At 46.5% G+C, this 10,117-nt stretch overlaps 1 pseudogene; it reads right to left on the bottom strand.

Moving 5' to 3' along the window:
• Positions 1 to 7,333: 7,333 nt before the first annotated feature.
• On the bottom strand, positions 7,334 to 8,322 carry LOC118588800 (annotated as a pseudogene).
• Between the last annotated feature and the right edge of the window lie 1,795 nt (positions 8,323 to 10,117).

Consider the following 10,117-nt stretch of genomic DNA (forward strand, 5'->3'; position numbering starts at 1 on the left):
GCTGGGCACGGAAATACACACAAAGCACGCTAGATACTGGCACCTAGCACAGACATCTTACACGTTGAGCCCCACACATTCTAGCCACGCACGCTGGTCACCACACACTCGTGTGCAGATTGCAAGCACGTCCCTCAGGATTTCGACGTTTCAGAATGCACTCTGGAAACCCCCTCGGTCTAGTGGAGGAAGTAGACCCTAATGAAGAAGGTTACACACCTGGGTCTGTGCATGTGCAGTAAGCACGTGCCTTGCTGTCCCATTTGACTGCCCCATCATGTTGTGATTGCACATGGAGATCCTCTCTGTTACCTGAATGCGGTGGGTAAAGCCTGGCACCCAAGACTAGATTGTTAAGTGTGGTCACCATAGGTGTCCTGCCTCTCCATGCTGACAGGAAACTTCCCCAGCATTCCCATGTCTACTGCCAGCATGGACAGACAGGCATCTGGCCAGGTCCCACTGTCCACATTGGGGCCATCGGGGTTGCATACCTGGAACTGACTGTGGGGGCTTCAGCAGAACTTAGGAGGGACAGGTCACCTTCTCTTTCTGATTCCAGCGGGACCTCCCCAGGTTAGCTACCCGCATGAGATAGAAAGACAGGAAGGCAAGAAGAACCTGGTCCTCACCTAGCTGAGATACAAGCACCCTTCCCTGAGGTCAAGACTCAGACCCATAGCGAGCACCGCCTGTCATTTCTGTATTTCGACTGATGATCACTTGTGGCTCCTGGCCTCACACTAGGGAAATGTGCAAAGCGTCGACCTGGGCTCCTCCCCGTCCACATGGGAAACAGGGTGAAACAGCTTCCTCACAGCTTACACCACAAAACAGAAACAGTGGGATGGCTCTGACTCTGGGCTCCTTCTCAGAGGCAAGATTCTCTCAGGACAAAGGAATATCACAGCCAGTGCTCTCCCCAAGACATGTGATCGACTTTTAATTTTTATGTATGATAAACCTCTGTCAGAATTTTAATGCACTTTTGCGGGTTCTGCCAGCTAATGAATTCGTTAATCACTGAGTGGAAAATGGGTTTTCCCATTTTTCTGTAACCACTGAGCACTAGAGGTCACAGGAAGTAATGCTTTTTAAATTTAGATTATGTATATGTTCTCCTTGTAGGCATATGCTTGGATGACTGGTAAATTACTTTAAAATAAAGAATAATTTTGGTAACAAAGTTCTGTGAAGTCAAGTGTGGTGACATACACCTGTCACCACAGGGCTTGGGAGGGGGAGGCAGAAGGGTCAGAAGTCCAAGGTCATCCTCCCATACCTAGTGAGTCTAAGGCCAGTCTGTGATAAAATGAGGCAGTCCACAAAATTTAAAAAAAAAAAAAAAATTAAGTAAACAAGTAAGTTCTGTGGAAGAAATCAGAGGGAGGCCTGAGGTGGGAGAGGAAAGACCCAAAAAGGTCAGAGGCAGAGGCATGCTAGAGAGATGGCACCTGCCGCTCTTGCGGAGGACCCAGGGTGGGTTCCCAGGGCCCACAGGGCAGCTCACAAGCATCTGTAATTCCAGGTCCAGGAGATCTGATGCCCTCTTCTGCCCCCCACAGGATCCTACATTGACATACACACAAAAATAAATGAGTAAGTGACAGGCATGGGGGGGCAGGGCAGAGGCAGGCGGATCTCTGAGTTCGAGGCCAGCCTGGTCTACAAAGTGCAATCCAGGACAGTCAGGGCTTTGGGGCTACACAGAGGAACCCTGTCTCTCGAACTGATCCTGAGCAACTATGTGGCTGAGCAGGCAGAATCTATCGACAATCCATTGCATGAAGCTGCAAAAAGAGGCAACTTGAGCTGGCTGAGGGACAACTGAGTGGGGGTGAATGGCCTGGACAAGCTGGAAGCACAGCCCTCTACTGGGCCTGCCATGGAGGCCACAAAGACAAAGTGGAGGTTCTGTTTACTCAGCCGAATGTGGAGCTAAACCAGCAGAAGAAGCTGAGAGACATGGTTCTACACGCAGCTGCCTGGAAGGGTTAAGCAGACATTGTCCAGTTGCTACTGGCAAAAGGTGCCAGGACAGACTTGAGGAACAAGGAGAAGCTGGCCTTGGAGATGGCCACCAATGCAGCCTGTGTGTCACTCCTGAAAAAGAAGCAAGGGACAGACGGGGTTCAAACATCAAGCAATGCCGGGGACTACCTTGATGACGAAGACTCAGACCGATCCCTCCCGGAGCTGCTTCGATGCCTAAACTCCTTTTGCTTTTGCCATTCCCAAACCTCTGTTGTTCTGCCGGAAGTATCGATAACCATTCTTTTTGAAGTCTGTACGAACGTGGCACTGTTGCACTGTGATCCCTGATGAGTCAGCACGGCGGCTTGCCAATAAGCGATGGATTACTTTGCTATATAAAATGCATATATGTTCACCAGTGTAAAACAAGAAAAGATTATTTCTATTTATCAAGCTAAAGGAATTTTAATAACTTTTTCTTTAAATCAGGAATTTTTTTAAAGTTCTTTACCTCAAGGAATAGGATGTTTTGAGTGAGGTTTTCAAGGGGGAAATGCTTATTAAAATGATAGACCACAACTCTCAACAGAATATTGTCAGCTCTTTGTAAGGAATAACAGACCATGATAAATGAAGACCACATGAGAACAGGAAGAAGCAAAGTGCTAGAGAGGTCCCCAGAAATCCACAATGATACATTCTCTGTAGACTACTGGCAATGGTCGAGAGAAAGCCTGATCTGACCTAGTCTGGTGATCAGATGGCCAAACACCCTAACTGTTACGTGGAACTCTCATCCAGTAACTGATGGAAGTGGATGCAGAGATCCTCGGCCAGGCCCCAGGTGGAGCTCCAGGAGTCCAATTGTCGAGAAAGAGAAGGGACTGTAAGAGCGTGAATTGTTGAGACCAAGATTGGAAAAAACACAGGGACAAATAGCCAAACTAATGGAAGCACATGAATTATGAACCAAAGCCTGTAGAGCCCCCAGCTGGATCAGGCCCTCTGGATAAGAGAGACAACTGAATAGCTTGATCTCTTTGGGAGGCACCCAGGCAGTGGGACCTGGACCTGTCCTTAGTGCATGAGCTGGCTGTTTGGAACCTTGGGCTTACACAGGGACACTTTGCTCAGCCTGGAAGGAGGGGACTGGACCTGCCTGTACTGAATCCACCAGGTTTAAATGAATCCCCAGGGGAATCTTGGCCCTGGAGGAGATGGGAATAGAGGGGAGGGGATGGGAGTAAGGTGGGGGCGGGAGCGGGGAGGACAGAGGAACCCATGGCTGATGTGTAAAATTAAAACACAAATATAATAAATTTTTAAAAAAGACAGATTGGCAACTATAGGGTCAGATGCTGAATATGCAAATTAGGTTGTATCACCTTGAAAATGTCATTTGAACTTTGTGTTATTATCTGGGCAGTGTCATGAGAACATATGCTTCCTTAAATGGGGTGATGTAAAGTGGGAAAAAAAAAAGAGTCTTTGTTAAAAAAAAAAATCCTGTCTCTCAAAAAAAAAAAAAAAAAAAAAACAGAACAAAAAGAATAAATCTAAAAACATTAAAAGAGAGAGAGAGTTTGCCCGAGCTGGAGGCTGTGGCTGTGGCTGTGGCTGTGACTGTGACTGTGACTGCGTTTGTGGCTGTGACTGTGACTGTGACTGTGGCTGTGGCTGTGACTGTGACTGTGGCTGAGGCTGTGGCTGTGACTGTGGCTGTGGCTGTCTGTGACTGTGGCTGAGGCTGTGACTGTGGCTGTGACTGTGGCTGTGGCTGTGGCTGTGACTGTGACTGTGGCTGTGGCTGTGACTGTGACTGTGGCTGTGACTGTGACTGTGGCTGTGGCTGTGACTGTGACTGCGTTTGTGGCTGTGACTGTGACTGTGACTGTGACTGTGGCTGTGACTGTGACTGTGACTGTGACTGTGGCTGTGACTGTGGCTGTGACTGTGGCTGTGGCTGTGGCTGTGGCTGTGGCTGTGGCTGACTGTGGCTGTGGCTGTGACTGTGGCTGTGGCTGTGGCTGTGGCTGTGGCTGTGGCTGTGACTGTGACTGTGGCTGTGGCTGTGGCTGTGGCTGTGGCTGTGGCTGTGACTGTGGCTGTGGCTGTGACTGTGACTGTGGCTGTGGCTGTGGCTGTGGCTGTGACTGTGGCTGTGGCTGTGGCTGTGACTGTGGCTGTGGCTGTGGCTGTGACTGTGACTGTGGCTGTGGCTGTGACTGTGGCCGAGGCTGTGGCCTGGCCTCACAGATATTACAGACACTTTTCTGGCACAATTCTAACACTGCCCAGAGGAAGAAAGAGGCTAGTACCTCTGGGAAGGGAAGAACCCTTGGGAAGAATGTGAAAAAGCAGGACTGCAAGAGAACAGAGAGAGAGACATCACGAGAGAACGCAGGCGGCCTAGTTCTCCTTTGTCTGTCCCTGATGGGCCAGAAGAAACCTTCAAACCCTACATGTCAGACTGAGATGAGAAAAGCAAGGGTCAGTGATGGAATTCTCACTGTAGAGTCCAGGTTCCCAGGAAGCCGCAAAACTCTCATGCATGTGATCAACAGCTGCTCTGAATTCAGGGGGCGTGGCTGTGTCATGCCCAGAGGACAGCATGCCACAGCACACTCTCTGCATCCACTCTCCTCTTGGCTAAAATGGGGCATTTCGTATCATTTTGCACATGGGGAGAGCAAGACCTTTGTGATTACACAAGTGCAGAAGCCAATGTGAGGGTGTGCATGGCACATCCCAGACGGGTCACTGTGGACAAGAAGAATTCATCGCTCAGGAGTCTGGAGGACAAGAAGTCCAGATGAAGGTACCAGCAGGGCTGATGTCTGGTCAAGGCTATTCCCTACCTCCACTGCAGGCAGATAGACAAGGGGGGGGGGGGGAGTTGCTCCCTCATGCTTTTCTTACTCCTCCATCTTTTCCTCCTCACCCCTCTCCTCCTCCCCTCCTCCTTTTCCTCCCCTCCTCCTCCTCCTCTTCTTGAGAGAGGAATGGGTGGGGTAGATTTTCTTTTAAGACAGGGCCTCATGTAGCTCAGACAAGAAGAACCTACAATGTAGCCAAGAATAATCCTGAATACTCTGCATTCCTGATGTTTCTGTCTCCACCCCTCCCGGCCCTTATGAATTCTTATTTTAAAAACACGTTTGTTTTTATTTTATATGTACATGTGAGTGCCTCATGTCTCAGTTACTTTTCTATCACTGTGATAAAACACCATGACCAGGGCAACCTATTTTAAAGAGGCATTTAACAGGGTCCATGACAGTAGAGCAGAGGCATGGCCGCAGAAACAGCTGAGAGCAGGAAGCAGAGAGGCACACTGGGAGGGGTCTTTTGAAACCTCAAAGCCCGCCCCTAATCACCCACCTCCTCCAACAAGGCCACACTTCCTAATCCTTCCCAAACACTTCCACTAACTGAGAACCAAGAATTCAGACATATGGCCCTTCAGAGTCCATTCTCATCTAAACCACCATATGTGCCCATGCCTGCAGAGGCCAGAACGCCTTGGATGCCCTGGGACTGGATTACAGGCAGTTTTGAGCTTCCCAGTGTAGGTGTGGGGGTGTGGGAGTGTGGATGTGGGTGCGGAACTGAACCTGAGTCCTCCATAAGAGCATCAAGTGCTTCTCCCTGCTAAGACGTCTCTCCAGCTCACCTCATGTCATAAGGACTTTGATCCCCACCTAAAAGGGGGTCCCCTTACATCTTGATTGCCTACTATGCCCCCCAACTGTGCTCAACTGGGGAATAAAACTTTCCTAGGGAGAGTTTAACCACGTAAGTACCTGTGCACATGAGGCAGGGCACTCCATATCTCTCCAACCGAAGCCTGCCCACACACAGGTGTCCTGAGGCTGCCTTAATGAAACACAACTGGGTAGTTTCTAAAAATTCACACAGGAAAGTATAGGTGGGACTTTTGGGCAGAGAGAAAACTCTGGAAGAAGATAGGTGGGGTTTTCAGCCAGACTCGGAGGAAGCAGGATGAGCAGAATGGAGATGAGGCAACAAGCCTCGTAGAAGAATGCAGATTAAACATATGGGTTAATATAAGTTATAAGAACTAGTTAGGAACAAGCCTAAGGTAAGGCTGAACTTTTATAATTAATAATAAGTCTCCATGTTGTTATTTGGGGCTGGCAGTGCAGACAAGAAAGTACTACTACATATGGTACCCAACATGGGGCTTGCATATCCAACCATAGGGCCTCAGAAAACTACAAAAGGTTCTGGACAAGGATCCTGATGTAGCATTCTAGATCCACAATCTCTCAGGCTGGCTGGTGCTCACAGTGTACAGAGAGGTGCAGCTTCTGCCCACTGCCTGAGGTCTTGAGCCAGCCGCCAGTGTCATCTAAATGAAACCTCATGACAGACAGACTGGCCCTCTACGGCTTGGCTCACACGGTCAGAAAATGCTGCAGATGCACAGAAAACCAGGTCCAGACACAAAAATCCTCTAAAAAGTTACAATATGCTTAAAAAGGTGCTTAGGTGTTAAAGAAAATGGATATAGATAGTCATTAAAAAGTTTAAAATAATAAAATCTTTAAAGATAAAATAAGTAATATAAAAAATAAGCCACATAAGAATGAAAAATATTATAACGCAGGGAGTTTGGACCTTATATGGTTCTTTGTTGATTTTAAATTTTTAAATGCTAGTGAACAGAGAACAACAACTAAGAGAAACATGGGATTGTGGAAGGGACTGCTGAACTAAACCACCTCATATAGTTTAGCAGTGCCTTGGCTTCAGAATGGAAGTCAGACAACATGTTGCATTTGGAGAGAGGTTGTCCTTTTGTTTCCACGGGAAACAAAAAGTTATGGATTCCTTCAAAGTTAACTGAGATCAGATTTGACCAGGGGAGACCTTCTGAGGATCTTGCCTGCAGACATGAAGGAGAAAGAAAAAGAAAAGACTACAGGATAGGTGACGTGTATGCTGATCCCTCTATACAGGAACAGCTCTAAGACTGGATGAGACATGATGAATCTTGTTGGCTACAGAGTCCCCATGACTTATTATTACATGCCATCCTTTCATATGGCATGAATAGTGGTTTAGTTATTCAGTCCTAACAAATCTATAAAGTTACCTGCTCAAACATAGAACGAAAAAAAACATCTTTTTTTTTTTTTTGCTTGAAGACTGGGGATTTTATTTTGTTATAAGACATCTTTCCACTCAAATTGTCCTCTGGACCCTGTTAACAAGATAGCATTGAGCAAGTCCAACACAGGGAAGGATGTCCAGTTTCTGCAGAGATGGATGTCCAGTTTCTCAGCTATTATAGGGCTCTTCCATTCACCTCAGAACAGAAGACCTTGACATCAGTCTAAGGTGGCAAATTTGGAGACAGCTTTTTGTGTTTCTTTGCAGAGCGTTTCTTGCTTGCAAAATTTCTCAACATCTTCCTATTGCTGTGGACGCATTCAGGACATGGCATATTGTCTTCCACTCCTGGGGTCGGGAAAACACAGGCTGGTAATAGGAAGTGACAGATCACCCTCTGGAGGGTATCTGGAACCCAGGTATGACTTGCATGCATCTGCAGGTAAACTCAGCCTGCCTTATCTGCAGGGAGCATTCTGCCGTGGACAACACACCACCTGCATCCAGTGGCTGGGGGCAGAAAGGCCTTTACATTAGAGGGAAGAGGCTGTCGGTTCACAGTTCTAAGCTGGGCGGCCCTCATGGCAATCCTTCCCCAGGCTGCGAATACGGACTCCCTCTCTGAAGTTATCACTTCAGCTATACCGGTCTCCTCTCTCCTACTACTCTTGAGACTTTGAGGCTTGGATCCTTTGGTGACAACAGTCTTGGGTTTCCTAGGAAGTGGCTTCAGTTTGGCTTCAAAAGATGTATCGGGAATGTGACATTGTTGTTTCGAATACAAATTTTTCTGGAGTCTCTTGTAAACGTCAATTTTCTTGCCATCTGTATTCAAGTTGTGATAGCAACACCATTCCTGAAGTGTTCTGGGACACATCATTAATGGGAGGCGGCACAGCTGGCAGATGGAGCACTTGTAGGGATACTGGAGGTTTGATAGCCTCAGAAGTTGGCACAGGGGGAACTGGTGGCTGGAGGCTGATGGGTAAAGAAATAATTGATTCGGTAGACAGTTCTATGGTAGGCTCCTCTGTCACTGGGACCAGCATTAAATTCACATTTTCTTCATCAATTTCTTCATTACAGAAGCTCTTGTTATTATAAGCATCCTGGCTGCACTGTGCATTTCCGCACCGGCTTCAAGGAAACAAAAGATGCAAAAGTAAGGATGCCTGCAGCTCCCAAAATGTCATCTTTAACTGACCTGTGCATGCTGCGCATTTCAGACCTGTGTTAATGCACATATATGTATTATATGTGGGTGTGTGTGTGTTTCCTTTAAAAGTGTGTGTGTTTTCATGTAGGGAGCTGCCATTCTAAGATGGCGCCGACTTCCTGACAGCTTTGCTGTAAACAACTCCATATTTGGCTGTGCTTGCTGGGCTACGCGCCTCGAGGTTTGCGCATGTGCGTATATGGTAATTTGGCCTTATGTCCTCAGCCTATCGCGTGGCTCCCCGTGCTTGCATTCTGGCGGGATCCAATCACAGATTGACCCATTCACTTGGTTCCCTATAAAAGCAGCTGCCTTTTGGTTCTTGGGGCCCCTCACCTCCCGCTCTCCCTCAATCAAGAGGCGCTCCAATAAAGTGTGATCTGAGAAGAATCCTCGAATGGCGGTCGTTCTTCCTCGCTGCTCGAGGAGCTGGCCGCATTTTCAGAAAAAAAGGAACCAGACACCAGTGAAGACGAGCAGCCCAGGTGACCCAGCCTCTCGGAATGCCTCTGTTGCGGTTTCCTCAGAATTCTGCACCCGGAACAACTTCAAAGCTGCTAGCTAAGATGGTCCATCCTCACGGACTATCCAGCTAAGACTGCAGATAAGCTCTGTACTTTCTCATTACTCAGAGACTTAACAAAAAAAAAAAAAAAAATACAACTAGCTTTCCAAGGATTTGACCATTATTTAAATTTTTCAGGGTCCCCTAAAGATGCCATCACCCTCAGACAACAGGAAGCAGTCTAGAGAACACACAATGCCCACATACCCAAGAGGTGGGATGGGTAGTTTTTGGCCATTTGGTGGATTATGGACATTTGTCATCATTTAGGAGGTGTTGGTTACAAGTTGTTATTGGTCATGGTCTGAGAAAAAACTAAGCAAAGGAGGTTAGAGTCAGGGATCCCTTTCTAAAAAGATTTTTAAAGTGTGGGGGGGGAATATAGGAATATAGAATGTAAAACACAACTATTAATCTCAAATAGTTTCCATTGGTATGAATTTTTGTATATTGATACACATATAAGGTTATTTTTGTTATAGCATATATATTTTTTCTACTTCCTGTTTAAGGTATTGTACCTATGCAGCTCATTTAACAATGTAATGTAATTTTCTAGTCCTTGAAAGCTATTACTACAAACTATTTAGGATAATTAAGAAGTGCAGGTTAATAGTCACTTATAACAATCAAAGTTAGAGTCATGTTAGGTGTATTTTCAAGGTCAAACACAGATATATTTTAGATAGACAGGAGGTCTTCAAACACTTCAGAGACCTACAGAATATGGCATTTTTAAATGTTTTAATAACAAACTTTCCATGACACTAAGACACCAAAGAACCTCCTTATGGAGTTTGATTTCACTATGGCAAAGTTAACCACTGGGCAAGAAACTGCCCTTGTCTTGACTGCTTGTCCAAAATGGACAAGCAGGACACAAAAGAAAGCAACTGCTGGACTTTGCCATGACAAAGTGGGACATTCTCTCAAAATTTCTGCTTCACAGAGAAGTCCATCTGATATTCTAGGCCTATAGACTGAAGATGGATACACCAGTGTTGTAGAGGAACCTTGGGTGATTGTCCAGGCAGCCGGCTGTTTCTATCATTTCTAAAGTTTTGGAAGTTTCTTGCTGTATACTTTCTGTTTACTCAAGCAATAATAATATATCCTTCTCAGATCTCTCAAAGCTGCTCCCCAGAACCTTGTGGCCAATATTTGGAAACCTCCCAAATGCTCATCAACAGTTCAAGGAGCAAATCTCTGAGACAGACATTTAACCA

This window comes from Onychomys torridus, chromosome 8, assembly GCF_903995425.1.
Source record: "Onychomys torridus chromosome 8, mOncTor1.1, whole genome shotgun sequence".
Lineage (NCBI taxonomy): Eukaryota > Metazoa > Chordata > Mammalia > Rodentia > Cricetidae > Onychomys > Onychomys torridus.